The following is a 27771-nucleotide window of genomic DNA, read 5'->3' as shown; positions in this document are numbered from 1 at the left end:
TTAATGCTGATGGATGAAAGATATCCCCTCCCCCACTACATACACCTTTCCGCTGACATACACTGGAGGTATTTGAATTATCTGTCTTATTTTTCATATTTTAGAACAGATGGCCCAAAGACTAAGTATAGATAGACTGTTAGCCTTCACGGTGTTTTGCTATTGTTGTGTTCTAATTATGTATATGCTTTTAGGTAAGTCTTGTTCTCTCCAGATCTCCATATGCCCTACAAACCAAATTTACCCACAGCTTGAATGCTTTATTCATACATTACTTTGTTGGACCCAGGTGGCATGTAAATTTTAAGTCAACCGCAATTAGTGACTAAAGACTTCTAGTAACAAAAGAGTCACTGGTTAGAGATTGAAAGTCTGGTGCTATAGGAGCTGTCCCTGACATAAGGGGAAATATACAAACTTTGGGATCTGTAAACATGAAAAGTAAATTGTTGATAATCTCTAAGTTCAATGACAGCAGAACTATTTATTTCTGAATTTTTTAAATCTATGACACATATCAAAGTGCTTAGTACAATTGTAAATGTCCAATTAAAATTTGTTGAATAAATATAATAGTTTCTGCACTCTTTGTTATAATTTACTGTGAGACTGGAGAATTTAGGAACAACTCTTTAGTTTCCTAAGTTCCTATCAAGTTTGACCACTTAGCAAAGGAAGTAATAAATTAATTAGAAAACATTTAATACCACTTTTGGTAAATTATTTGTATTTTTTCAAATGTGGCTGTGTTTTTAAAAACAATAATATTCTAAAACCCGATTATTAAAGACATGAAAAACATTATTAAATTAAGTGAATTCCTTTGAAGTCAGTCATTTAAAGTGTATAAAAATGGATTAGTTGAATACTTTCCTTTAGAATATGACCTAATATATTCCCATTCTCACTCATAAAATTATAAGAATAAAGATAAGTATATTTTAATCTCTACCTACAAAATACATATGATTTATTACGGGGTTGTGATTTTTATCCAATGTCCTAGTATTGAATGATGTTGTTTAATAATACTGTAATACTGTATGTCAGAAGATTTATTGTAGTTTTAATTTCTCTCAGCCAGGAGACAGAGTACTTGAATGTGTTTAGCGATTATTGACTGAAAAGCAATAAAATGATGCTGCATAGAGCTCAGTAGCAAATGTTTCTCTAACTCTCTCTGATTAATATGGTCTTTTTGGTGTAATGTGTCAATTTTATCAGATTCAAATTTATCATCAAACTAGCAATAGTAATTTTTACTCTGAGAAAGGGCTATTTGGACTGGGCTATCATTATACTCACAAATATAATTGTTTATACCACAGGGAAAGCCCTTATGAAAAAGTCACTCTTCATTACTGCTTGATCAGCCAAAAATGCCTTTATAGATGTTAGATGAAATAGATGAACTACGTATCAGTAGATTTGGAAAATTTTCATTATTCCTAATAGGCTAATGGAAGTTTCTATCCAGTCATTAAATCTCTTTTGACCACTGACTTTTTAAGTATAGCAGTCTTTAGTCTCTAGAGTATGGAAATGTCTCCAGTAATTGGAAGTGCAAGAAAAATGAGGACTACTAACAGAAATGAAAATTCTAAAGAGAGAAAATAATTCATGTAAACTACGTTTGATATGCCTATAGTATTGTTGAGTTTAATTCAACGAGTATCTTTGGAACATCTTCTGTGCATTGGGCTGTATGCTAGGTTGCAGGGTTATAAAAATGAATATATGCAAAAAATGAAAATATGCTGAGAGAAATGAATGGATAGATGTCTGTTAATCTTTTCTAGAATGCAACATATGAAATAAGCATATAAATAACTTTTAACTTCCTGTTTCCTTTAATCTCGTTGTACTTATTTAATTATGTGATAAAATGCGTGGTTGAAACATTTTGCAATAATTATGGTTTACAAGTACAATTTCAATTTTTTTCTGGGTGATGGAGAATAAAAAGCCATTTAAATGAGGGTTGAAATGTGAAGGGAGATTATGGGATGAAAAATTTTCATTTTATGTCAGGTGTTTCTTGGGGGGGTAATGATGAGGCCACTGGAGAGAGGAAACAGAGAATATATGTGTGCTTTTCAAAGTAACAAAAAATTTTGGAACCCAGACTGTCCTATTTCTAAGAATTGCATTGTTCCATTGTTAATATCATGTACTAACAATAAGACTTCACTCATGAGGAAATTAGACTGCAATTCCTTTAAGAGACCATCAAAAAAAATCATAGCTATATACTGACCAAATGTTTGAATTCTAACATGTATAAAACACAAGTGTATGATTATCAAAGGAATCACATACATCTCATGGGTTATGGTATTTTGCAAAAGAGAAACAGAAAGAAATCTAGTGTTTTGCTCAACTAAAACACACTCTGTCTTGGGATTCCTTTAATTTTTTAATGCTTTCTCCTAACAAAAATTCACCCGGTAATTTTTGTTGACATTTTGAAATATTATTACTAAGAAAAATTGTACATATTTGGTTGTACATGCAGATAATTTATAAAATAGATCTATTTACAAAGGATGGTAATTTTTACTAATCTGCCATATTTGGTTGTTAAATATGTTGGAAGAGACACCTAATTATTTTATTATTTCTGTATTTACTAAGAGGGAAACAATTTTGGTGGTGCTCACATGCTTGTAAAATTGCAACCAAAACTGTTCAGAAAAACAGAAGTGAAAACAACTGAAATTTATTCTGTTTTCCTTCCCAAAAGTTGCATCAGAGACAAGAAGGCAAGGAGAGGTGGTTCTTGTGAGGAAATACTTTGTAAAGTTATTTCCACAGCATCTTTTCCACTTTTTGTGCATGATTTGTGACCTTTTAAAAATACGGAGGGTTTAAAAAAAAATGCACACTTACTTTTTTAATTTTTTGCCACTGATTTTGGTCAAAGTGTTCTTTAATGATTAAAAACATGTAAGTATCTTTTAACCTACTGATGTATTCTTCTCAGACAACATAACAAGGTGTCTTGCTTTCTAGATGTCTGAGACTGTAGTGTGACAAACAGGAGGGAGAAATGGAAGGACCGAGGTTAGCTTATGCTGGGGTTCTTTCAAGAAGGTTCCAGTGTTGGCATGGTCATATACGCAGTCTACACCCTTTCAGTTGTAAACCAACGGCTCTGCAGTCAGGCTGTTGTGAGTGTTCACATCGCTACCTGTCAGCACTTCTGAAACCTTTCAGCACTTTGTTTCTCAGTTTCCTCTTGATCAAAGCATGACCTGCTCACTAAGGCTTTTATAAGATAATAATTTAATAACAAACTCTGAGCCTGAAGACAAAGGAAAAGACTGTGTAGGAGGCCACTGCTAATTTCCCTCCCAACATAATCAAATCAGTACAGCTATCCAGCCAGGACTCATAACCCTTAATAAGTCACTCTACTCGATTAAGAGAAATTGATTTTCCTCTACCGTGGATCATAGTGATTATGATAAATATGGTATCTGCTCTTCGCTGAGCACCCCTCCCCCCAACAACCCCCCACTCCACCCCATTGCTGCTGTGGCTATTTGTTTGCAAGGCGGCAGGTATAGGAGCTAGATGACGCGGTGTCATTAACTGTAGTTGGTATCAGTGCTTTGACAGCTGTGGGATTGAGTGGTTCATAGATCAGCCTTGAAGCCGGTCCTAAGGGCCGTGTGCAGCAATTACACACTCTTGACAATACTTCTGGCAACCTTCAACATGAAAAACTCCTGGGTCATGATTTTTAATCGTTGGCAATGATGGAGTTTAAACTTTAGTTTTATGATATGTGAAAAGTTATATGAGAGCCAAACAGCAACATGGTGCTTTGTCCGGGTTCTGAGTTGATCTTCTATTTGAAATCTACCATGGTCTGTCTTAGTTCTAGCTCTGCAATCAACTCTAGATTTCCAGACAAAGTGGGATCTTAAGATAATACTGCTGGTTGCGGAAACATTGGGCTTAGCCACCCTTCTAAATTTTCTCATAACTCACACGAAGGATCTTGAAGAGACTGACTTTATTTTAAATGATTCTCTCTTTACCTCATGTAATAACTCATGGTACTCCATGTTAACATAAGTGGGGGAATAAAGAAAAGGCAAATATTGAGAATAGACTTATAATAAATGCCGAGAGTTCTCATTTGGATTTTCTGTGTAGCATGTGCAATGTTGGTTTCCAAACTTAAAAATGCACTCATTATTCTTAACTTGATGTCTGAAAGGAATTTTCTGTAGCACGATATACAGAGATAGTAGCAGTAATAAAGATGTACTTCTCACCCTTTTACCTCTTTTTAAAATATTCTGGCCTTGGGAGTTCGTGTACATGATTAGTTTCTGGCAGATACTTTGCATTTCCAGGTTGTACATTATAGGGTGATGAATTCCAAAAGTGAAATGTTATTTTTTTTTTAAGATTTTATTTATTTATTTGACAGACAGAGATCACAAGTAGGCAGAGAGTCAGGCAGACAGAGAGAGAGGAGGAGGAAGCAGGCTCTCTCCTCTGCAGAGCAGAGAGCCCGATGCGGGACTCGATCCCAGGACCCTGAGATCATGACCTGAGCTGCAGGCAGAGGCTTTAACCCACTGAGCCACCCAGGCGCCCATGAAATGTTATTCTTAACTATGGCAGAAGTAAATGAATTATAAGAGACCTTCAGAGTAAACCTCAGAGTCCCCTTCATAAAAAAATAGATTTTTTTAAATTAAAATTTTATCTTGGTTTGAGTCAGATAGAATTTCTTAAATTTCTTTAAGAATTTCATAAAATGCTAATGTACTATTTTCCATTAAGAGGCGCTGAATTATTGTTTCTTAATCGTTGTTCCTCTGGAGAATAATATATTCTAGTTGTATTAAGGAAAACTACTCTGTTTAATTCGTACCTCCATATCTTTTATCTTTTTATGTAACTAAGAAAAGGCAAGAAGATGTGTTTTTTTTTCCTAGTCTTAAAAATGCCTAGGTGATGTAAGATTTAGTAAAATCTTGATGATTTTACTAAAGAGTCTATTTTTTTTTTAAGATTTTACTTATTTATTTGGCAGAGAGAGACACAGTGAGAGAGGGAGCACAAGCAGGGGGAGTGGGAGAGGGAGAAGCAGGCTTCCCACCAAGCAGAGAGCTCAATGTGGGGCTTGAGGACCCAGGACCCTGGGATCATGACCTGAGCAGAAGGCAGACACTTAATGACTGAGCCACTCAGGAGCCCCAGGAGTCTACTGTTCTTTAAAGTAACTATTTTTATGTTACTTCCGAGCATTTCCCAAGGAAGGAAAGCCATCACAAGGGGATTTAATGATAGGATATATATAGTATATTAAATTTAATTTTTCCTTAATTTGCGTTTAACTTTTTGTGACTTGAGAAGGCACAAACTAAATGATGATCAAAGTTGTTAAAACTCTAGCTCTACTCCACCAATTTTGAGGGCAGTTCTTGCCCCATTGTCTAGGGAATTCTAATTGCACAGTCCAGCGAGCACAAACAAGTCTGTGCTTAAGAGTAACACTCTAAATGGCTGCCTGTTCTAAATGTTGATTGTCCGGTAAGGAGATGTGGAGGGGGAGATGTACTTTGTTCAGTCTTATATGCCTAAGGTGAAAATTCAATGAATGAAATGCAGACCAGGGTATTCAGAATTCTTTCTCTCTTAGGCTATCCCCATAACCACAGTGACCTTGACAGAGAAGGTCTTTGTGCAGAGCCTCCAAGTAAAAAAAAACAATTAAATTTAACACAAGGTTTTTTTTTTTTTTTTTTTTTTTTTTTTAAAGATTTTATTTATTTATTTGACAGAGAGAAATCACAAGTAGGCAGAGAGGCAGGCAGAGAGAGAGAGAGAGGAGGAAGCAGGCTCCCTGCTGAGCAGTGAGCCCGACGCGGGACTCGATCCCAGGACCCTGAGATCACGACCTGAGCCGAAGGCAGCGGCTTAACCACTGAGCCACCCAGGCGCCCCTTAACACAAGGTTTTAGCATTCACAATATTCTAGACACTATGGAAGACTTGAACACATAATTGGCTCTCACATACATTTGAATCTGACAGACTATCATCAACTTTCTTTTTTATCTCTTCCGAAATTTCCCTTGCAGTGTACCGTTTCTGAATTATTATAATGATAGATTATTTGAAGATATAGTCCATTTCTTCAGATCAATACCATAAGCACTTCTAGTTTCTCTACTAGCTTTCATTTACTCTTCAATTTGTGCCCCGAAACTCACAAAATCTGTTGAACAACCACAGTCTCTTTTCATTTTCATTCTATTTTGTGAAAATACAGTTAATTGCTCATACTATCAAGGAGAGTCCAATGCATCTTAGTGTCTCCTGCATATGCTGAATTCACCAAACTACTTAAATATTGTTTAGGGAACCTGTTCTCAATAATAATTTTGGTACCCTGACACTTTCACGATAATGACAGAATCATGAATGGAGAAGATCTTTTTAAATACAAATATACAAACAGTTACAGAATCTTTTGTGTATCTAGTTCAGAATACTCTGAAACATATTTTCTTGTTAGAGATACAGCTTGGACTGTGATCAGCAGAAGGGAGAGACCAGTCGCTATAGGAAGAAACCAATAAAAGGACTGAAATGATGATTAAAAGTCCCTAAAAGGGGGTGCCTGGGTGGCTCAGTGGGTTAAAGCCTCTGCCTTCGGCTCAGGTCATGATCCCAGGGTCCTGGGATCAAGCCCTGCATCGGGCTCTCTGGTCCATGGGGGAGCCTGCTTCCTCCTCTCTCTCTCTCTCTCTGCCTGCCTCCCTGCCTACTTGTGATCTCTGTCAAATAAATAAATAAAATCTAAAAAAAAAAAAAAGTCCCTAAAAGTACCAGGTGGAAGAAGTTTTTAAAAACCTGTGTGTTTATCCCCTGTTTAATGTTCTGTTTTAGTTCTAAGTCAACAGTATAACTAATAACAGAGGTGAAAAGACTTGGAAGGACTGTTTCTGTGTTCCGTTTGATGCCAGAAAGTGGCCACGAGCAAGCGAGCTGAACGTGGAGTAACAGGAGCAATTCCTGAGCTGAAGGAGGTTTTAGCCAACGTACCTTTCCACTCTTTGCAAGGAAAAAGCACATGCGTGGACATAAGGTTGGAAGTGTCTGATTGTGAAGAAAGAAAAATGTCCGGGTCTGTGTTGAATAGTACAAGGTGTCCAGGCTAGACCATAAGTTAGCCATCGAACGGTGTTTAAAATTATTTGTGAAATGAACATTGATTATAAAATTATATTCTACTAAAGGAAAAATGGTCAGGAGTGATCTGAGCAGTTCTAACCTCTGGGTCTGTAGGAAAATGTGATTCAGTAGAGAACAGACGAAAAGAGCAGTTGAGGAAAAGGTTGAAAGTCTACGTTTCAGTTCTTCCTGGGGTAACTCTGATGGGTCTCAAGAGTACAGAATGATGACAAGCTGCTCTCCACAGCCCAGATGCAAACAAATATATACATGAAAACTTTAGGTACATATGAACAGTTTCCCAATGTTACAAACCTGGTATTAGACAAAAGAAAAATCTTCTGAATATTTTAATAAAATAAAAAATCTTTCATGTATTTAATACCATTAGTAATACTCCACATTTTAAAACTGCTGCATGTTAGATCTAGTAATAGACTGTACTTGGAACAGTATTTCCAACCAAAACTTACGCAGGCATTACTCCTAAGCAGCCTTGCTGCAATTAGATATGCCAACATTTTAAGGGCTTAACAATGGAGATACGATTTACTGCCTCGAGTTTGTTTTTGAATCTTGGGTCCCTTGAGTGATTCGGAAGTGTGTGGTTGTATAAGGCAGATTTGAAGCCAGTTCAAATAACTTAACAGTTCTGAGCAAGAAAGATCAGCACATCCTCCCAGCAGAGCACCCGTGCAGAGTACGTCTGTGTTAATTCTATGTCCACTTTCAGTACAGCTTTGTGCTCCTGTCGGCCATGTCTTTGGCACTCAGACATTTTGAAAAGACCTCTCGTCCCCACTTTCTCTGAAGTTGGACAGCAGCCGAAGTAGCAGCTGCCTCTCTAGTCACTTTTCTTCCCCTTGTTTTGATAATTATGAGCAAAGGTCAATCACTTTCCCATCAAGGCAAATCCTGACAACGCCACATGTCAGAGCCCAAGTTATAGATGACAAGCTTGTCACCATCAAAAAACTGGGAGTATATCTTTACTTCCTCGTGACCAGCTGAAAGTCAGAACCCTACAGAAAACCAGAGGCAGGGGGGGATGAAGAAAGGGTGGCTGTGTGCCCTGCCTTTGTCAACTGCAGATATATGGTTCTGGGGAGGTTTTGTAATTTTAAGCTCCACGAATGGACAATTACATTCCGCTTGTTAAACATGGACTATGAGCACCCTGACGGAATGCAAATGCTTCTGTTAACAGCATGACCTTGTAGTGCCTTCGACGGAGCGGGATTTTTTTTCCTGAACCCAGCTTAGTTTTCTAGAGGGAGATGAAATGTTTTAAAGCTGAGTGGGGTGCAAAGGGTGCTCTTTTTGATAACTGGATTCTGGTTGAATGAAAAACTTGGCTAAGACCATCAGCGCGATAAAGACACACAGCTTTGTTCACTAAGCACTGAAGGGGTAAGGAGAGAGGTATTTCCTTCATATAATAAATTTGATATTAAATCGGCTCTGCTCCGATTAAGTCAGGGATGCATTTACATTTAATTATACGGTACCTCCCAGTCTCCCTGGAATCAGCATTCATGGAAATACGCATTAGTGAGTGCGCTGGGAACTGACATTGAAAACGTAAAGAGAGCAGATCACAAACGCATTAGCAGTGGAGAGTTTGTGCTCGAATGGTCTTCGGGTGTTAGAATTCCCACACTCCTGTCAACATGTGAGTCTAGCCCGGGTTCAGGTGTCCCAACACTTTAATGTAAGAGAGTATGGCAGGAGGTTAAAATGGGGTGCTTTTCTTTGTATAATCAGTTATTTTCCTAAAATTCTCTGCCTCACTTTTCATAAATACTCTAAAGACTTACTGTTGGAAGAAAAATCTATAGAAATTCTACTTTCTTGTCTTCTTAGAAGGTAATAAATCCTGGGGCACCTGGGTGGCTCAGTTGGTTAAGCGTCTGCCCTCTACTCAGGTCATGATCCCAGGGTCCCAGAGTCCCGGGATCGAGCCCTGAGTTGGGCTTCCTGCTCCACAGGGGAGACTGCTTCTCCCTCTCCCTCTCTGTTCGTACTCTCTTTCTCTCTCTCAAAATAAATGAATAAAATCTTAAAAAAAAAAAAGGCAATAAATCCTTCCTGCACAGTGAATCTTTACTGGCAAGTCACTATGCTCTACACTTTAAAATTACACAGCGCTGAATGCCCATTATATCTCAATAAAATGAAAGAAAATATCCCATCCTCCATTCTCACTTGTTTAAATCAAAATTTTTATTTACCGCATCCTGTGTATGTTGGGTAGTGGGTTACCTACAGGTAACAGCATTGTGATAGATTGTCAGTGAGACATTCACTTTCAGGATGAAAGAAACTGTCACTTTCCCAGAAAGTTATGACCCAATGTGATAATCTAGGATTAAAAAGAAAGTGTAATATGTATTTCCTGAAATACATAAATCTGACCTAATCTTGTAGTGAGTCCTATTTATTTCAGATTCTTAAGAATTAAAGTCTGTATAGAAGTATAAAGTATTGTGGGTATATATTTCTATGTTCTGGCCAAGCAGCACTCACTCCTTCTTTATATTCTAAAATGAAATATATAATCTTCTCACAATAGATATACGTATTTCATCATCACTTGCTCTTCCTAGACATATATGTCTTCAGGCAGAATGACATGCTCGTGCTCATACTCTTGAGGACTGTTTGCTTTTTCTTCTTTTCTTCTCTGTGCCCTGTTGCCTACATTCTAGTTGTTCCCCTTTCTCGATACCCCCAAGAAGGGAGTCAAAGACTGGGAAATACACAGGTGTTTTGTTCACTCTTTTTTTTATTCCCTCCTCAGTTATTCATTATGGTAATGGCACTTTGTGATGTGCAATTTCTGGATTTATGACCCATTCTCGATAAGCGTGAATCCGGACTGCATGTGCATCTTTGATAAGGTTCTAATTGGATAGCAGTGACCTTTCTGAATGTAATTCAGGGAGGAAGATTAAAAAGCAGTCCAGGAAGTGACAGGTTTGGGACAATAACGTATGAATTCGGCTGCGCTGGCAGGCAAGAGATGTAAGCCGTGATAAATTAGAGGCAGACCAAACAGGCTTACTGAATGATTTTTCATTTCTGCTGCATCCTTGGGTAAAACTCTATTGCAGAAATGGTGCTAACACCATGGTGTCCCCTACTCTTATGTTATACTATGTGTTTACTGATTGGAAAAGCTGGCAAAGCATTCAGTTAATGTACTCTCAAAATAACTGATGACCATATACTCAATTAAAAGTAGTCTCCAGTTAGCACATTTCTGCATTCTTATAAATTGAAAGTTGCTGAGTTACTTATAAATTATATTTATACTTTTAAATTGAAAATTACTGAAACTTAGAAAAATCTCTCTCTCTCTCTCTCTCCTTCATTCTTTCCATTTGTCACATCTGTATCTAAAGCCTCCTAGAAATATCCGTGTGCACATACATAGTCAGATCCGGAGGTCACTTTTATCCAATTTTAAAGATTAAAGTTTAAATTTAAAATCAAATTTATAGATGGATTTTAAAAGATAATTTAGTCAGGAAACAATATTCTTATAGTTGATAGTCTTAAACTTTTAATATATCATTTGTTTTGAATATATAGTGGAAATATCCTTGTATACACAAGTTTATTTAATTATATACCTAAGGCATAAGAACACACACACTCACATGTAAACACATACATGTATTCAGAGAAAGTTAGATTGTTTTTTTTTTCCTCCAAAGTGACACATTTCTTGAGGAGTGCCTGTATGTGATAGTCTAATATTAAGTATATTACTCTAATAGAAATGCTAATAAAATAGAATTAACTTTTTTAGAAGGAGAAATGGCAAAGTCTGAAAGGTAGCTTTGTCTGATGATGTTGTGATACCAACTTTGTGTGCTACTGGAGCCTTTTCTTCTACACGTGGAACACAGAATAAATGGTCTAAGTGGCAGGCAAGTCAGTTCTCGGGCTTCCCTACAGGATTAATGGATGGAGAAGTTCTGTCCCTTCACTTCCTCCTCACACTTGGGTGCCTTCCAGGAGCACAGGGTCTATCAATTCTCTATTTGCTTTAAAAGGGAGCCTTCTGGAACTTGCCATCGGAGTAAGGGAAGGCAGCTGCCTTTTCCCAGAGCCTGAGGTGGGTCAAATACCGAGCTAAGCCCATGCAGCATCTCATTCTGGCCTCAGCATAGCTCAGGGTGGTATGTTTTTACAGATGAGAAGGGTGTTTCCCCAACATTCAGCACAGAGCTTGTCCCCCAGCAGTCACTGGGAAACAAAAATGATTAAGGCCAGGAGAAATGAAGAAACTCACCTAAGGTTCCATTATTGGGAAAACCAATTTGAATCTGGGCTCTGTGTATCTTAACACAAGCAAGCAACAGAAGCAAACTTCTAACTGTAATGCTTTATGGCCGTTCCTCAGTTCACCTCCCTGACACCATTTTTTTAAAAACAACTTTTTGAGATACCTGACGTACCACACAAGTCATCCACTTACAGTGCTAGATGTCACTTTGTATCTTTTTCATGTTTTTATTTATTTTTATATTTATTAACATATAATGTATTATTTGTTTCGGGGGTACAGGGCTGTGAATCATGAGTCTTACACAATTCACAGCACTCACGATACCACATTCCCTCCCCGGTGCCCATCCCCCAGCCCCCCTTCTCTCCCACCCCCCTCCCCTCCAGCAACCCTCAGTTTGTTTCCCGAGATTGAGTCTTTTATGGTTTGTCTCCCTCTCTGGTTTCATCTTTAGAACTATTAAAAGATCTATATAACACACCGCCTTCTTCAGCTGTATTTAATACGTGGGGACCAATTTTTACCAAATAAAGACAATAGGAAGTAAAGCCTGTTATCCCCGCTTCAATCCAATATTGTGTATTTTTGCTAAACTCTTGGATACATAAATATTGGTATTCTTCCAGAATTACTCTGCCGTTCATTTCCTGTCCATTTTTTTTCACAGTCACTATTCTGATATCCTCCTACTTATTCATACCCTTTCTACACTTTTTGCTACTCCATTCCATGCTATAAAATTCCTGGCAATTTATTGTCATGAAAAATTTGCTTTCTCCTTGACAGTTTTCTTAAAGCACATAGTCGTTCAGATTAAGTTTAAAAAAAAAAAAAAAAAAAAAGACCAGCCTTCAGGGACTGACTATGAATGCCATACGTCATCTGATCCCACTTTATTTGTGAAACCTTTTTTTTTTTTTTAATTTATTTATTTGACAGACATCACAGGTAGGCAGGGAGGCAGGCAGAGAGAGAGGAGGAAGCAGGCTCCCCGCCGAGCAGAGAGCCCGATGCGGGGCATGATCCCAGGACACTGGGATCATGACCTGAGTCGAAGGCAGAGGCTTTAACCCACTGAGCCACCCAGGTGCCCCCGTGAAACCTTTTTACTTCATAATTTCTCTCAGGAAATCGCTCTCTAACAGACCACACCCCTCATCTCTCACTTACGCTCATGCTTATTTCTGACTCTATGCCTTTTCTTGTTTAATCAGTTTGCCCTTCATTTTCTTTCTCTTAAATATCACCCACAATAAAAACTGGATAGTAGTTCCTGGATCAAGACTTACTCTCCCACAAATCCATTGTCTTGACCCTATCTGCTTTGAAGTCCCATTGGACTTATTTTTCCCTACGTAATTTAACTCTTGATAATGGTCTCATCAGTTTTCTTCATGAGCATTGCATATGTGAACATGTTGCCTCTCTAAAAATTTTAAAATTCTTTTTTTAAAGATTTATTTACCGACTTTAGAGGGAAAGAAAGCTTGTGAGTGGAGGGAGGGGCAGAGAGAGAAGTAAAGAGAGAATCTCAAGCAGACTCCTGACTCAGGACCCGAGGTCAGGACCCGAGCCAAAATCAGAAGTCAGTCACTTAATTGACTGAACGACCCAAGCACCCCTAAAATTTTAAAAATTCTTAAAAACATGTTTCAACTATGATTTCTTCATGGCAGCTTTCTTCCCAGAATGTTCTACTGAAAAAATAACACTATATTTTTACTTTTATATATTATAAATAATAATCATGTATATTACCTTGTTTGAAAAGAAAAAAAAGATTAACACAGTTTAGGTAAACTTTGTAAATGTCAATGAAATATTGAATAAAATATAGTAATATTTTGCTCTACAGATGAAATGATGACAAGATATATGGCTCTGGAGTTCTAGTATGAAGTTGTATTACTAATTTATAGGGAGTATAAAAAACTAACCGGTAGAAGGAGGTGGAAGTAGGTAGAATTTTGATCAATGGAAGTAAGAATTTTTATCAGTTCCGAGATGTAAGCTTTATGATGAACTAGCTATATTTTGTTCTCAATCAGGGTCAGGTTTCAAATATCGAAGATAGTGTGAGCCTGTGAAGTAATTATTTATTAAACCTTGCTCAGTAGAGCATGATGATAAAAATGGGCAGTAGACACTTTTCTGGTCATTTGTTTTGTCTTATTTTAATCTATCAAAATGTAAAAATGTGGATCATTGTAGGAAGCTGTCGATGTCCCTGATATATTTATCTTTTGCCATTTGCTTTTAAATATTGATATTATAGGGACACCTGGGTGGCTCAGTTGGATAAGCCGCTGTCTTCGGCTCGGGTCATGATCCCAGGGTCCTGGGATCGAGTCCCACATCAGGCTCCTTGCTCGGCGGGGATCCTGCTTCTCTCTCTGCCTCTGCCTGCCGCTCTGCCTGCTTGTGATCTCTCTCTCTCTCTCTCTCTGACAAATAAATAAATAAATAAAATCTTTTTTAAAAAAATAAATAAATAAATATTGATATTGTAAATAATGAAGTCCCTCGGATTCACACTGAAAATGAATCGGGGAAATTTGTGGGCTTCCAATACTTTAGAGTCTGGTATGGCTACAGTAGAGCTCTGAAGAGTGACTAGTGCAGCTCAGCCGGCTGAACATGGGCTCCGTGGACAATGTAGAGACCACACATCTCTAGGAACTAAGGAAATCGAAGTTCTAAAGTTCTAGAAGTTCTAAAAGTATAAGGTGTTCATCCTCTCTTGATCTGTTAAAAAGAATTAAGATAAAACAGCATGAATACCAATTCAAGGGAGACATGTTTGATAATTGAACATTTTGGCCATAACGATTATGGTTACAAAAAAATAAGTTTAATTTTCTAAGATATTACTGTGATTCTTGTAACTAATTTTCTCAAGGGAAAATACTGTGTTGTAGGTTATATGCATTTATAAGGCATAGAAATACAAATACCTAAGTTGCTTTATAAGTTAAGGGAGACACTATTTAAAAATGTGAATAAAACTCTGCATAACCTTTATGTGTTTTGATGTATTCCTACATGCTTTAAAAGTCGGCAAACCGTAAAGCCGTGATGGATCTTTTAAAGATTTTATTTATTTATTTGACACAGAAAGAGAGATCATGAGTAGGCAGAGAGGCGGCAGTGGGCGTGGCGGTATGCGGGGCTCAATCCCAGGACCCGGAGATCGTGACCTGATCTGAAGGCAGAAGTTTTAACCCACTGAGCCACCCAGTCGCCCCAGTCCTTTAAAATTAAGTATAACAAGGTGGCACTTTTCATGGTGTAAGGAGGTCATTTTTATGATTCTACCCCAGCATCATCAAGTGAATGTGATCATTGAAGAGACCTAAAATAAATGCAGGGTAAACTTGTGTGAAAGTGTTGCTAGAAAAAAAACGGCTTCTACAGGTACAATAAACACCCTGACACCAATCTCAGTTTCTGATTAATCCTTGTTCATTGTTAACAATGATTTAAAAATCTTAACAGCATGCTTCTACGTCTGTTTGTATGTCAAGGGCACCATTGTTGCTGTTCATGGAAAATTCCACGATATGTCATGTTGGGCATGGTTTGGGACTTCGGGTGTCTGAGGTAACACTCCCATACAGATCTGCTGAAGGCAGTGATTAGACAGCACAGGCTACTGCTGTTCAGGTCATTTAAAATTTTCCTTCCCGCTACTTAAATGTTCTAGGGTAGAGCTCTTCTATGAGCCACAGACTCCCAGCCCTGTCAGGAAGCCAGAGAAATCAAAGAGCCACCTACTGACCCTCCCCATTGTCTGGGCTTGTCGTCTTCTATCAGTGGTGTGCCACAATCAGCGAGATACACATGTACCTCCTGCCTGCTCCGGGTTTGGCAGCCCCCTGATCCCTGCACCTGTTTGCTTATACATGAGCTGTGCATGTTTGAATTTAAATAGACGCAGGGGGGTGGTGCGAGGGGGGAAGGGCGAGGCTCTGTCAGAAGCGGTTCATTACTGCCTGCAGAAGAGCCAAAGCCAGCTTGTAGGGAGACGGGGAGGCATGATCAGACAGTATTGGTTGATACAAGATGAGTTTTCTCTGTGGGAGTAATCTTTTTTTTTTTTCCTCCTTTAAGTTGAATGAGGGAAGGGTTCTATTAAAACCAGGTTAAGACTCATTTTGATGATGTTATCTGTCGATAGTGATATTTTCAGTAACACAGACAATTAAGAATATGATGATGAATCATATTACCTGGGGTCTTTTCTACACTTACTTTTCCTAAAAAAAGTCAGATGATGTCATTGCAAAAGAATGACTAATCTAATGTATCAAAGAAACAAGAAATTCAAGAATTCACAGTGAATTTATATACTGTGAGCTCTTATCTATGATACAGGCAATACACACCTGCTTATATAGGAAGTTATTTACCTAAGAAGAAACAATACCGTCAGCTTTGTTTTTCAACTTGTTTGCTGCAACATGGCTTATTTCAATTTATTTCCACTCTTGTTTACTAGAATCCTGTTTCAAGTCTTCTAGGTTTTGAGTCAGAAGATCTGAGCCAGGATGCTGCTGTTTGCATCTTATAGTCCTATTTTATAGTTCTGTGACCTTGCATGGCTTGTTTAATCTGCCTGAGGCTCAGTATTTTCACCTGTAAAAATAGGAATCCTGGTAGCTACTTGAGAGGGCTAGAAAAGGTGGAAATTTAATGTGATAATTGTGCTTTTTTTTTTCAAACAGTAATGTAATATACAAATTCTGTTATATTAGTGTTTCTGTTCATACTAATGTTATATACAAGTAGCCACAATCTCCATAAAAAGATAAAATACTTAGTTTCAGGACAAAATGCTTTAAAAAACAACTTTGTACCATTATGCCATTATACTAAAAGTTCCCTAGAAATAGTTCCTGTGTAAAACACAGTTGGTATGTTAAAGTATTTTTGTGATGCACTTTCTTTCCTTCCACATATGGTTGACCAAATAATTCTAGAGAATCAAAATGGAAGTTTTAATATAATACTATTGCTAATGCCACACTTTGCTGTAACTTGTTGTGCCAAGAATTAGCGCAAAAGTTACACAGACTGATAAATCTTTTTTTCTTTCTTTCTTTTTTTTTTTTTCCTTTTGGGTGTTCAACATTTGGACTAACAAAAAAAGATGAAATAACTGAAATGAGGATCTGACCTTTATAAATTCTCACCCCCCCCCACACACGCACACTCACATCCCCCAAAAGTTACAAAAGATCTGTTGAGTTTGGGGATACCTTGAAAGACTTAAAGCTGTCAGCATTTCCCTACCCCATGTGGTTTGAGCAAATGAGCAGCCTTGAACTTTGCACACAGAGTTCCAGGGCCTGGGCAGAAGGCAGTGCGTCTGCAGGCCCTTGCATGACTAATTTCCTGTCAGCAAGTGATTTTATTATCATTTAAATAAGAATTTATAATAATAGCAGTAAACTTGCCAGATGGCTGAATTAGTAAAATTTTAAAGGATATAGGTTTAAAACACTTTGGCTCATCCGCCTTTAATGCTCTTACCCTCCCCTCACCCCCTTGCAATCAACTATTTTGGTTACCACTTTTGATTTAGCCCCTTCCATCACTTCTATTGATTAAAAGGATTTTAATAACACAATACTGCATTGCCTGTTTTACAAGAAGACGAATTGTGATTCACTGTGAGTTGTTTACATTGGCATTGGGGGAAGCCCAAGTGTCAGTAGGCATTTCTTCCTGTCTTCTGATAATCTCTGCATGAAAATTTTGTTTCTGTCTCTACTCCTGTAAACATATGACAGAAAAGAAAAACTACCTAAACATCTTGTTTTCAATTCCTTGTACAAAGTTAAAATAATACACAAAAGTACCACTATGCATTTATTTCTCATGTTCTTTGTCCAAGGAAACACATTTTTTAGTCATAAATACATTTTTAATGCAGTGTTCAGGGAGGATAATCTTAAAGAGGAGAAAACTGATAAGGCAGGTTTTACAGTTTTTTCTAGAGACACAAAAATAATTCCTACCAGATGAGATTTTACAAATATTTAATACTATTTGTTAAACAAATGACATTAAATATGAAATTGAATATCGACACTATTTCATAGTTTAGTTTACTGTTAGAAAACAAATTAAATACAAAATTTTAAACTTCCAAGTTAGCTAAATTAAAAGGTATAATTTCCTCGATCTTGATTCTATGAAAGTAGAAGCACAGGCTCTATCCTCTCCCTTTGAGTTTTTTTTTTAATTTAATTTTTTTTCAGTGTTCCAAGATTCATTGTTATGCACCACACCCAGTGCTCCATGCAATACGTGCCCTCCTTAATACCCACTACCAGGCTCACCCAACCCCCCACCATCCTCCCCTCCAAACCCCTCAGTTTATTTCTCAGAGTCCACAGTCTTTCATGGTTCATCTCCCCCTCCAATTTCCCCCAAACTCACTTCTCCTCTCCAACTCCCAATGTATCCCTTTGAGATTTTTTAACGAAATGCTTGAGAACGTTTCCTGTTAGAATTAGAGTCTCACGAATCCTTTTGATTTAAGGTATTAAGATCACTTCTAACTGAAATTCATTAATGAGAAGCTCGGAGACACTGTATTTTTATGATCATTACCATATCGTAATGGTGTCTTGCAACATGTGGATGCAGAGAGTAGAATTTTAGGTAGACTGGTAAAGAAGGCAGTATCATCATTTTGTTATTAAATGTGACCCTGGCTAGAGCATTAGTACCCTGCACGTTCTTAGTCAGCCGTCCCAGTAGCTCTCTCTGTGCTCAGAAAACTCCATGTGCCACCTCTAAGACAGCACATCTATCAAGAGTTCAGTACTTGGCTCAGGGGTTCATATTCCCATAGGCCAGTAGTGGTTTATAACAGATTTAGATGCGTCTGTTGACATCAGTCAGCTTCAAACCTCCCTCTCCTCCAACTCACAGCTGGAACTTCCTCACCTACCAATGTGTGTGTTGGCTGCCTGAAAAGCAAACTGTTGAGCAACAGCTTTAAGGAGAATAGATTATTGATTTGGCTCCACTCAGTCTTGTCCCAGATGTGATCTGTACTAAATATTTTGGTGATTAGGCCTTATTCCTATTTTACTTTTTTTTTCCCCCCTTGCTCTTGTGATTCTACTATAGATTCGTGCTCTGGTTCCCATTTCCTTTTTTTTTTCTCTAAAATCTGCATATCTGCTTCTTAATTATGTACTGTTTAGGTGGGGTTCTAGCTAATTTGTGAAACAGCAGGGAAATGAGCCAAAAAAAAAAAAAAAACCCAAAAACCCAAAAAAACAAAAAATGAAAATGCTTCCTCAGGAAAATTGACAATTGGATGATTATTTTATTTTGGTTCCTGTTTTTTTTTTTACCTCTTTTTCGGTGGATATATAATTATATCATTGTTTAGTAATGTGAAACAAAAATTATATGTGGAGGAAAACTCTAAATAGGAAACCATAATGTTCTTTTAAAATGAAAAATTTAACTAAACCACTCTAAACTCCCCTGCTGGGCTCAGGCAAGCTGAAATTAATTCAAGACGGCAGATAAAATTTTTAACCAGGCCGAGTGGAGATGACGGATGTGACAGCTCTCAGTTAAAATGTCTTTTAGTGGCAAATGCATGCGTATTAGTCAAGAGATGTGACATAGCTGTCCCGAGTGAGAGAAAATGAACCAATGACCATTTGCATTGAGAACAAAAGAAAAATTCTTCGTAGTAAGATGTGGAGAAGGACAGATGAGTAACTCATTCATGTTTGAGGTCATTTTTTGAAATCTTTTTACATTAAAAAAAAAAAAAAAGAGCCTCTGAAAGTTAAGAGGAATGTTTTATCCCAAGCGATGCTCTTTTCTTTCTTATCTCTGTATCAGAAAAGAGAGGATTGTTGAATAAAATGCTATCTATGGCCAAGAAAGAGAGGCCATCCTACCTTATCCCCCACCACCCCCAACCTTTTCTGTAAGGAACAACAGAAACGTGTCTGTAGGTCATCATATTTCAAAGCTGGGCTGGAGAAGCCTTAGAAATTGTAAATGCAGATTGGGCTGTATTCATGAAATTCTGAAATGAGAAATTTGTTGTTATTGTTGTTTCCATAAGAACACTGGCTCTTCAGTTTTCCATTTCCCAAGGATGGTGTCAGTTTGGTAGTTTATTATAAAGCAATACAAACAAACAAAAATGAATGTGTGTCTATGGCAGACTGTGAATAGGGAATGAAAATTATTTGGAAACTGTGGTTGGCAGGATTCGACCACGTAAAAATCAAGTTTAATTAACTGTAGGAACAGATGCTTTCGAGACATAGTAGATTCCAGGAAGAGCTGCAAGTGTGATTGAGTTTTTCATAGTGTACAGTTTATTTTCTCCATTAATATCAATTGCAGTATCATCATTTTGTTATTAAATGTGACACTCTGTGCTTTAAAAGGGACACTTAAATAGGAGCCTAGAACTTAACCTCTTTTTATCAAAAGTGACAGGTGCATCCTAGATGTTTTTTAGTCTCAAGACAACAATATATATGATTTCTAGTGTAGAATTTAGTTATCTCCCTTCATAATCTATTACCCTCAAAAGAACATATAAGAACATAAGAAATGGGGGCACCTGGGTGGCTCAGTGGGTTAAGCCTCTGCCTTCGGCTCAGGTCATGATCTCAGGGTCCTGGGATCGAGCCCTGCATCAGGCTCTCTGCTCAGCAGGGAGACTGCTTCCCCTGCCCACCCCCCCGCCCCCGCCTGCCTCTCTGCCTACTTGTGATCTCTCTCTGTCAAATAAATAAATAAAATCTTTTAAAAAAATTATTAAAAACATAAGAAATGTATGACAATATTATATGGGTCAAAGTAGAATTTTGTATTCAAATATTCAGTGAGGCTGAGTGCATTAAGAATATGCCAAAGAAATAAAATGATAACTTATCTGAGGCTTCAGGGATAAATAGAAATTCCCCATCCAAAGAAGATTGTTTTTATTCCAGGTGAGGTGAATAAGGAAATGAGTTATTCTCTTGCATCTCTGGCTTTTCTTCCTCTTCCTTGTTCGTAGGATTGCTCTTGTATACCAGATTATTAAAACGTTGAATTCCTTAAGCCCTGATTCTATGGCCTCCTCGTAACTTACACGTGCTTCCTAAACCATTTCATCCCTACACATGACTTTACTTATAACCTGTATGCTAACACCGAATCTATATCTCTACCGGACACCATTCTGCTAAGCTTCTGATCTGTATTTCCAGCTGTGCACTTAACAACTGTTCTTAAAGGTCTCAGGGGCTCTTCAAGCTTGCAATGTCCAAAATCTTACTAATGAGGTCTCTCAACCCAAAGGGTCCTTTCCACATACCGCTAGTCCAGGGAGTGGTATTTGTTTAATTGTGCCTCCTTGACTCCTGCCTCTCTTAACCTCCATATCCAACCCATAACTAAATCCTATTGATTTTACCTCCCTTATAATCCGAGTTCTCTCATCTCTATCAAAACAGTCATCATATCTCACCTAGACTACTACAATTTCTTTCTGACTCATAGTTCCTCCTCAGTACATTCTCAGCAGTATATCAAAATAAAATCTGGTTAAGTAGTGCTCTGGATTAGATACCTTCAATAGCTTCTCATTGTTTAAGAGGATTTACATGGCTAATTCTTATGTACTTTATTTTTATGATATTTCATTTCTTCCTTTCCCCCATACTTCAGCCTCATATTTTTAGTTTTATAAATTCATCAACCTCCTGCCCCAGGGCCTTTACACCTGCTATGTTTTTTGCTTGTAATGCTTTTCAATTCTCTCTACATCTATGTGTCTACCCATCTTGTCAAGTGAGATCTCCAAGTCATGCCAGGGAATTCTTCATTGACCATGCCCATCCTGTCCCCCCCAATCTAAATTAAATCTCTCATGCTCATTAAAGGAACATATATCTTTCTTTCATTATCAGTTCTCATAGTGGGAAGTCCTCATATATTATTGGTGTTAGTGGCTTACGGTCTGCTGCTTATTAGAATCCCTTTTTTAGAGGATTGGGGTAGTATAATATACCTGCAATTTAAGGGGTCATTTTAATTTTCAGTAAAATTGATTACTGAATATCCATGTGTGGTCATTGAGTTAAGGTGTCCATGAGCTTAAAAATTATTATTTTTAGTTTTGCATTGAAAGTCAACTTTGCTGCTGACCTTAAGAGCGATAATACTTCATATGTTTTGATAGGGTATCACTGAGTGCCTTTTAAAATCGTCTGATGTCAGGTGCCTGGGTGGTTCAGATGTTAAGCGTCTGCCTTTGGCTCAGGTCATGATCCTGGGGCCCTGGGATCCAGCCCCTCATGGAGTCCCACATTGAGCCTGGCATCAGGCTGCCTGCTTAGGGAAGAGTCTGCTTCTCCTTGTCCCTCTGCCTGCTGCCCACCCACCCACCTCCCCCCCCACCACCACCCACCTCTCCTCCCCCCGCCCCCCACCTCCCCTCCGCCCCCCACAACATGTGCTCATGTTCTCTCTCTCTCTGTCTGTCAAGTAAATAAAATCTTTAAAAATAAATAAATAAAAGGGTCTGATGTCCTGGAGAAAATTAAAAAACAAAAAAGTGAGAAATGAAACAAAGGTCTCATTATCTTTGCTTGGTTTTCTGCTTTTTTTTTTTTTTTTTCGTGTGCCATTTTGACATTACAAGACTGCAGTCATCACACCCTCAAAGCTGTACTCATCCACTTTGCCAAAATGAATGCTTTGTGACTCTTCTCTTTCTGATTGCAGTATAGTTTTATGTGGACTCCTACACCTATCTGTTGGCATTCCGTTTTGTGTCAGCAGACAGCTTTGAGTGGCTGTTCAGGCTGTCCTTGAGTAAATCTGTAACAATGCTTGAGTATTTCTGTTTTATCCTTACTTAATGATGTAAGCCCCCAACACATCTTTCAGTCAGAGAAAAAGACTCATTCACCTTACTTCCAATTTCTAGCTCAACACCAGAGAATATTTGTTCCTGTCTCTGTCTCTCTCTCTCTCTCTCTCTCTCTCTTTTTTTAAAGATTTTATTTATTTATTTGACAGACAGAGATCACAAGTAGGCAGAGAGGCAGGCAGAGAGAGGGAGGAAGCATGCTCCCTGCTGAGCAGAGAGCCTGGTATGCAGCTCTAGATGCGGAGGCTTGATCCCAGGACCCTGAGATCATGACCTGAGCGGAACGCAGAGGTTTAACCCACTGAACCACCCAGGCGCCCCTGATCCTGTGTCTTATATTAAAATTTGCATTTGCAAATGACGCCTTTTGCTGAAATCAAAGGAATTAAGCAATCTTGATTGTACCTTTCCTTAATGCATATAGGTAAAATTTACATTTTGGTATGAATATACTGTTGGTTTTCATGGCATCTTTCCCACTGAGCTCTACCTTTTAGGTTTTTCTCCAAGTCAGTTTTTTTGCCTTGCTCTAGTATATACACTTTCTACTGCTATTATACTGGTATAACCCTCAGCTATGTTACGTTATATGAAGATTGACATTTTTCACAATTTCCTTCTGCTTGTCTTTGATAGCACTTCTTAGGATCTCTGTACCCAATATTTTGGGTACATCCCCTTTTTATTTATTTTATTGTATTCATTCAGCAGAGTACGTTTGTGCTACAAACTATGAATTGTTTACTACTGATGACAACTAAGAATGATTTTGCTACTGATAATGTCTTGACCTATATAGTTCAACAACACAGTTTGTTGGTGACTGGCAATATGCGCTAGAAGAACAATGTCTCAGAAAAATAATGTAAGCAACATAAATAATTTAACATTTTCTAGGAGCCATATCAAAAAGATAAAAAGAAGTAGGTGAAATTAGCATTATATTTTACCCAATATCCAACTTTTTTAAAGAGAGAAAGTGGGGAGGAGCATAGGGCATGGGGGAGAAAGAGAGTTTCAAGTAGATTCCATGCCAAGCTCAGAGCCCAACACAGGGCTTGATCTCAGGACCCTGAGATCATGACCTGAACCCAAACCAAGAGATGCTTAACTGACTGTGCTACCTAGGTGCCCCCCAAAATTAATATCAATATGTGATCAGTATAAATGCTAATGAGACTAGGGCATTTTTTTTTTTCATGCTAAGTCATTGAGATGCAATGCATGTTTTACACTTGGAGCACAAATTAATTCAAGGTGGCCACATTTCAGTGCTCAATAGCCGTAACTGCATGGTGGCCACCGTGTCGACAGTGTTGACTCCAGGAGCTTGTTACTCAAACGTGCCTTTTGAAAAGCAGCATCCACATCACTTGTAAGCATGTCAGAAGGATAGAGTATCAGGCCCCAGCCCAGGCCCACTGGATCAGAATCTTCATTATAACAAGATTCTTACTAGACTGTATGCACTTTATTTTATTTATTTTTTTTTAAAGATTTTATTTATTTATTTGAGAGAGAGAGACAGTGAGAGAGAGCATGAGCGAGGAGAAGGTTAGAGGGAGAAGCAGACTCCCCATGCAGCTGGGAGCCCGATACGGGACTCGATCCCGGGACTCCGGGATCATGACCTGAGCCGAAGGCAGTCGTCCAACCAACTGAGCCACCCAGGCGTCCCTGTATGCACTTTAACAATTAAAAAACATTACTCTAGTATTCATATAAAATTTCGAGGTTTTCAAATGTAAGGAAATTGGTATTACTCTATATACCATGGTTTTTTTTTTTTTTTATAACAGCTTTATTGAGATACAACTGACATACATTCACCCTTTTAAAGTCTACATTCCAGTGTTATATCATATATTTGATGTTGTGCAGCTATTACTGCTGTCTAATTTTAGAACTTTTTTCTTACTCTGGAAAGAAAATATATACCCCTTAGCAATCACTCCCTAGTCCCTCCTGGCCTAGACTTTGGGCAATTACTAATGTACTTTCTGTATGCATGGATTTTCCTATACTGGGTTTTTGTTTTTGTTTTTTTTTTTAAATAAATGGAGTCATACAATATATGGCCTTTTTCTGTCTGGCTCATTTCACTTAGCAAAATATTTTTTTAAGGTTCACCATGGTGTAGCATATTTCAGTAATCTATCCCCAAATAATATTCCAACACATGGATGCACCACATTTTATTTCTTCATTGGTGGAAGTTTGAGTTGTTTTACCTCTTGACTCTTGTGAATAATGCTCCATGAATATTGGTGTGTAAGTTCTTGCTTGGATATATATTTTGAATTCTGTTAGGTAAATACCTAGAAGTTGATTTAGGTCATGTGTTAACTTTATGTTTAATTTTTAAAGGTATTGCCAGATTGTATTACAAAGTGGCATACCACTTTGTAAACCTACCAGCAATGTATGAGGATTCCAGTTTCTCCACATCCTTGCCAACACTCATTGTTCATTTTTCTGATTCTAGTCATCCTAGTCGATTAAGGGGTATCTCATTTGGTTTTCATTTATATTCCCTGATTATTGATAGTGTTAAACATCTTTTCATGAGCTTATTGACCATTTGTATAACTTCATCGGAGAGAGATCCACTTACATCCTTTGCCAAGTTCTTTAAAGGTTTTTTTTTTTTTTTTTTTAATTTGAGAGAGAGTGAGTGAGGAAAGTGGGAGGGGCAGAGGGAGACAATCTCAAGTAGACTGCTTGTTGAGGGCAGAGCCTGATGCAGGGCTTGATCTCATGACCCTGGAATCATGACCTGAGCTGAAATCAAGAGTTGGGATGCTTCACTGACTAAGCCACTCAAGCACTCCTGCCAAGTTTTTATTTGAATTGTATCCTTATTGTTGAGTGATGAGAGGTCTTCATATGCTTTAGATATAAGATCCTAATAATATGTATGATTTGCAAACATTTCTCCCATTCTGTGTACTACCTTTAGATGAAATGATTTAAATTTGAAGTATTTCCCATAATCTCTCATGTTTTCTTTAAATTAATTAATTTTAAAAAATAAACATATAATGTATTTTTATCCCCAGGGGTACAGATCTGTGAATCGCCAGGTTTACACACTTCACAGCACTCACCAGAGCACATATCCTCCCCAATGTCCCTCTTTCAAACCTTTTGAGATTATATCTAAGAAAATACTACTAAATCCAAGGTCAAGAAGATTTACCCATATGTTTTCATCTAAGAGTTTTATAGTTTTAGCTCTTACATTTAGATAGTGATCACTCTTTTTTTAAAAATTAGCATATAATGTATTATTAACCCCAGGGGTATAGGTCTGTGAATCGCCAGGTTTATACTTCATAGCACTCACCATAGTACATACCTTCCCCAATGTCCATAATCTCACCCCCCTCTTCCTACCCCCCTCCCTCTAGCAACCCTCAGTTTGTTTTGTGAGATTAAGAGTCTCTTATGGTTTGTCTCCCTCCCGATTCCATGTTGTTTCATTTATTCATTTCCTACCCTGCAAGCCCCCCATATTGCCTCTCAACATCCTTATATCAGGGAGATCATATGATAATTGTCTTTCTCTGCTTGACTTATTTCACTAAGCATAATACCCTCTAGTTTCATCCACATCATCACAAATGGCAAGATATCATTTCTTTTGATGGCTGCATAGTATTCTATTGAATATATGTACCACATCTTCTTTATCCATTCATCTGTTGATGGACATCTAGGTTCTTTCCATAGTTTGGCTGTTGTGGACATTGCTGCTATAAGCCTTCAGGTGCACGTGCCCCTTCGGATCACTACATTTGTATCTTTATGCTAAATACCCAGTAGTATGATTGCTGGGTCATAGGGTAGCTCTATTTGCAACTTTTCGAGGAACCTCGATGCCGTTTTCCAGAGTGGTTGCACCAGCTTGCATTCCCACCAACAGTGTAGGAAGGATCCCCTTTCTTCACATCCTTGCCAGCATTTGTCATTCCCTGACTTGTTAATTTTAGCCATTCTGATGGATGTGAGGTGGTAGACAGTGATCACTTTTGAGTTAATTTTTATATATGGTATGAGGTGGAAACCCAACTTTATTCTTTCCCATGTGGATATCCAATTGTACCAACATTATTTATTTTAAAAGTATTTTTTCTCTCATTGAATTGTTTCTGCACTAGTATCCTGTATCAAATAGATATTGATATAGGTGTCTATTTCAGGACTTGATCCACATGTCTGTTATGATGCCAGGATCACACTGACTTGTATAGTATAGACTTGTAACAAGTACTGAAATTGGGAAGTCTGAGTCCTTCAAATTTATTCTTTTTTTTTTTTTTTTTTTAAAGATTGTTTTGGCATGGGTCCCTTACATTTCCATATGAATTTTTAGATTAGCTTGCCAATTTCTGCAAATAAGCAGCTGGGATTTTCATAGGAAATGTGTTGAATCTGTAGGTCAATTTGAGGAGATTTGCCATCTTTAAATTATTGTCTTTCAGTATCCCATGAATATGGCATATCTCTCCATTTATTTAGGTATTCTATTATTTCTTTCAGTGATATTTTGTAGTTTTTCATATATAAATCTTATACTCCTTTGATAAACTTATTCCTACATATTTTATTCTTTCAGATGCAATTTTAAAAGAACTGTTTTCTTAATTATATATTCTGATTATTCTATTTTACTTGTATTCCACAACCTTATTAAACTCATTTGTTAATTCTACTAGTTTCTTTTCTGTATGTGTGGATTCCTTAGGATTTCTTATAGACAGGACAGTCCCATTTAGGAATAGAGAAATTTTTTTTTCTTTTTTTTCTAATCTATAAGTTTTTTACTTCGTTTTCTTGCCTCATTGCCCAAGTTAGAACCTCTAGTATCATTTAATAGAGGAGGGGGCACCTGGGCGGCTCAGTCAGTTAAGCATCCAGCTCTTGATTTCAGCTAAGGTCATGATTCCAGGTTCATGAACCCCATGTGGGGCTTCATGCTCAGCAGGGAGTCTGCTTGAGATTCTCTCTGTCCCTCTCCCTCTGCCCCTCCCACCTCAAATAAATAAAATAAATCTCCGACGTTTAAAAGAAGTGATAAGACCAGACATCATAGGGAGAAGGTACTCAGTTTTTTACTCTTAAGTATGACATTAGCTGTGGAATTTTTGTGGATGGACGTTATTAGGTTAAAAAGTTCCTTTCTCTTCCTTATTTGTTGAATGTTTTTCAGATGAAGAGTAGTGGGAACTTGTCAAAAAAAAATTTTTTTTGCATCTGTTGGAATGATTATGTAGTTACTTTTTTTCATTTATTAATTGGTATACTACATTCATTGCCTTTTATATGTTAAACCAACATCACATCCTGGAAT

The 27771-nt window shown here is 37.7% G+C and overlaps 1 protein-coding gene and 1 long non-coding RNA gene across 21 annotated transcripts in view; both read left to right on the top strand.

Annotated features, from left to right (window-relative positions):
• ROBO2 (roundabout guidance receptor 2) overlaps positions 1 to 27771 on the top strand; it is a 592813-nt gene that overhangs the window by 98366 nt on the left and 466676 nt on the right. The gene's annotated exons all lie outside the window — the stretch shown is intronic.
• Positions 2507 to 6844, top strand: LOC131825251 (uncharacterized). Its single transcript, XR_009351169.1, has 2 exons — positions 2507 to 5752; positions 5981 to 6844. It is a non-coding gene; the product is annotated as an uncharacterized LOC131825251 (long non-coding RNA).

The sequence above is a fragment of the Mustela lutreola genome, chromosome 2 (assembly GCF_030435805.1).
Source record: "Mustela lutreola isolate mMusLut2 chromosome 2, mMusLut2.pri, whole genome shotgun sequence".
NCBI lineage: Eukaryota > Metazoa > Chordata > Mammalia > Carnivora > Mustelidae > Mustela > Mustela lutreola.
The sequence above is the reverse complement of the archived record's forward strand: the minus strand, read 5'-3'. Positions and strand labels throughout refer to the sequence as shown.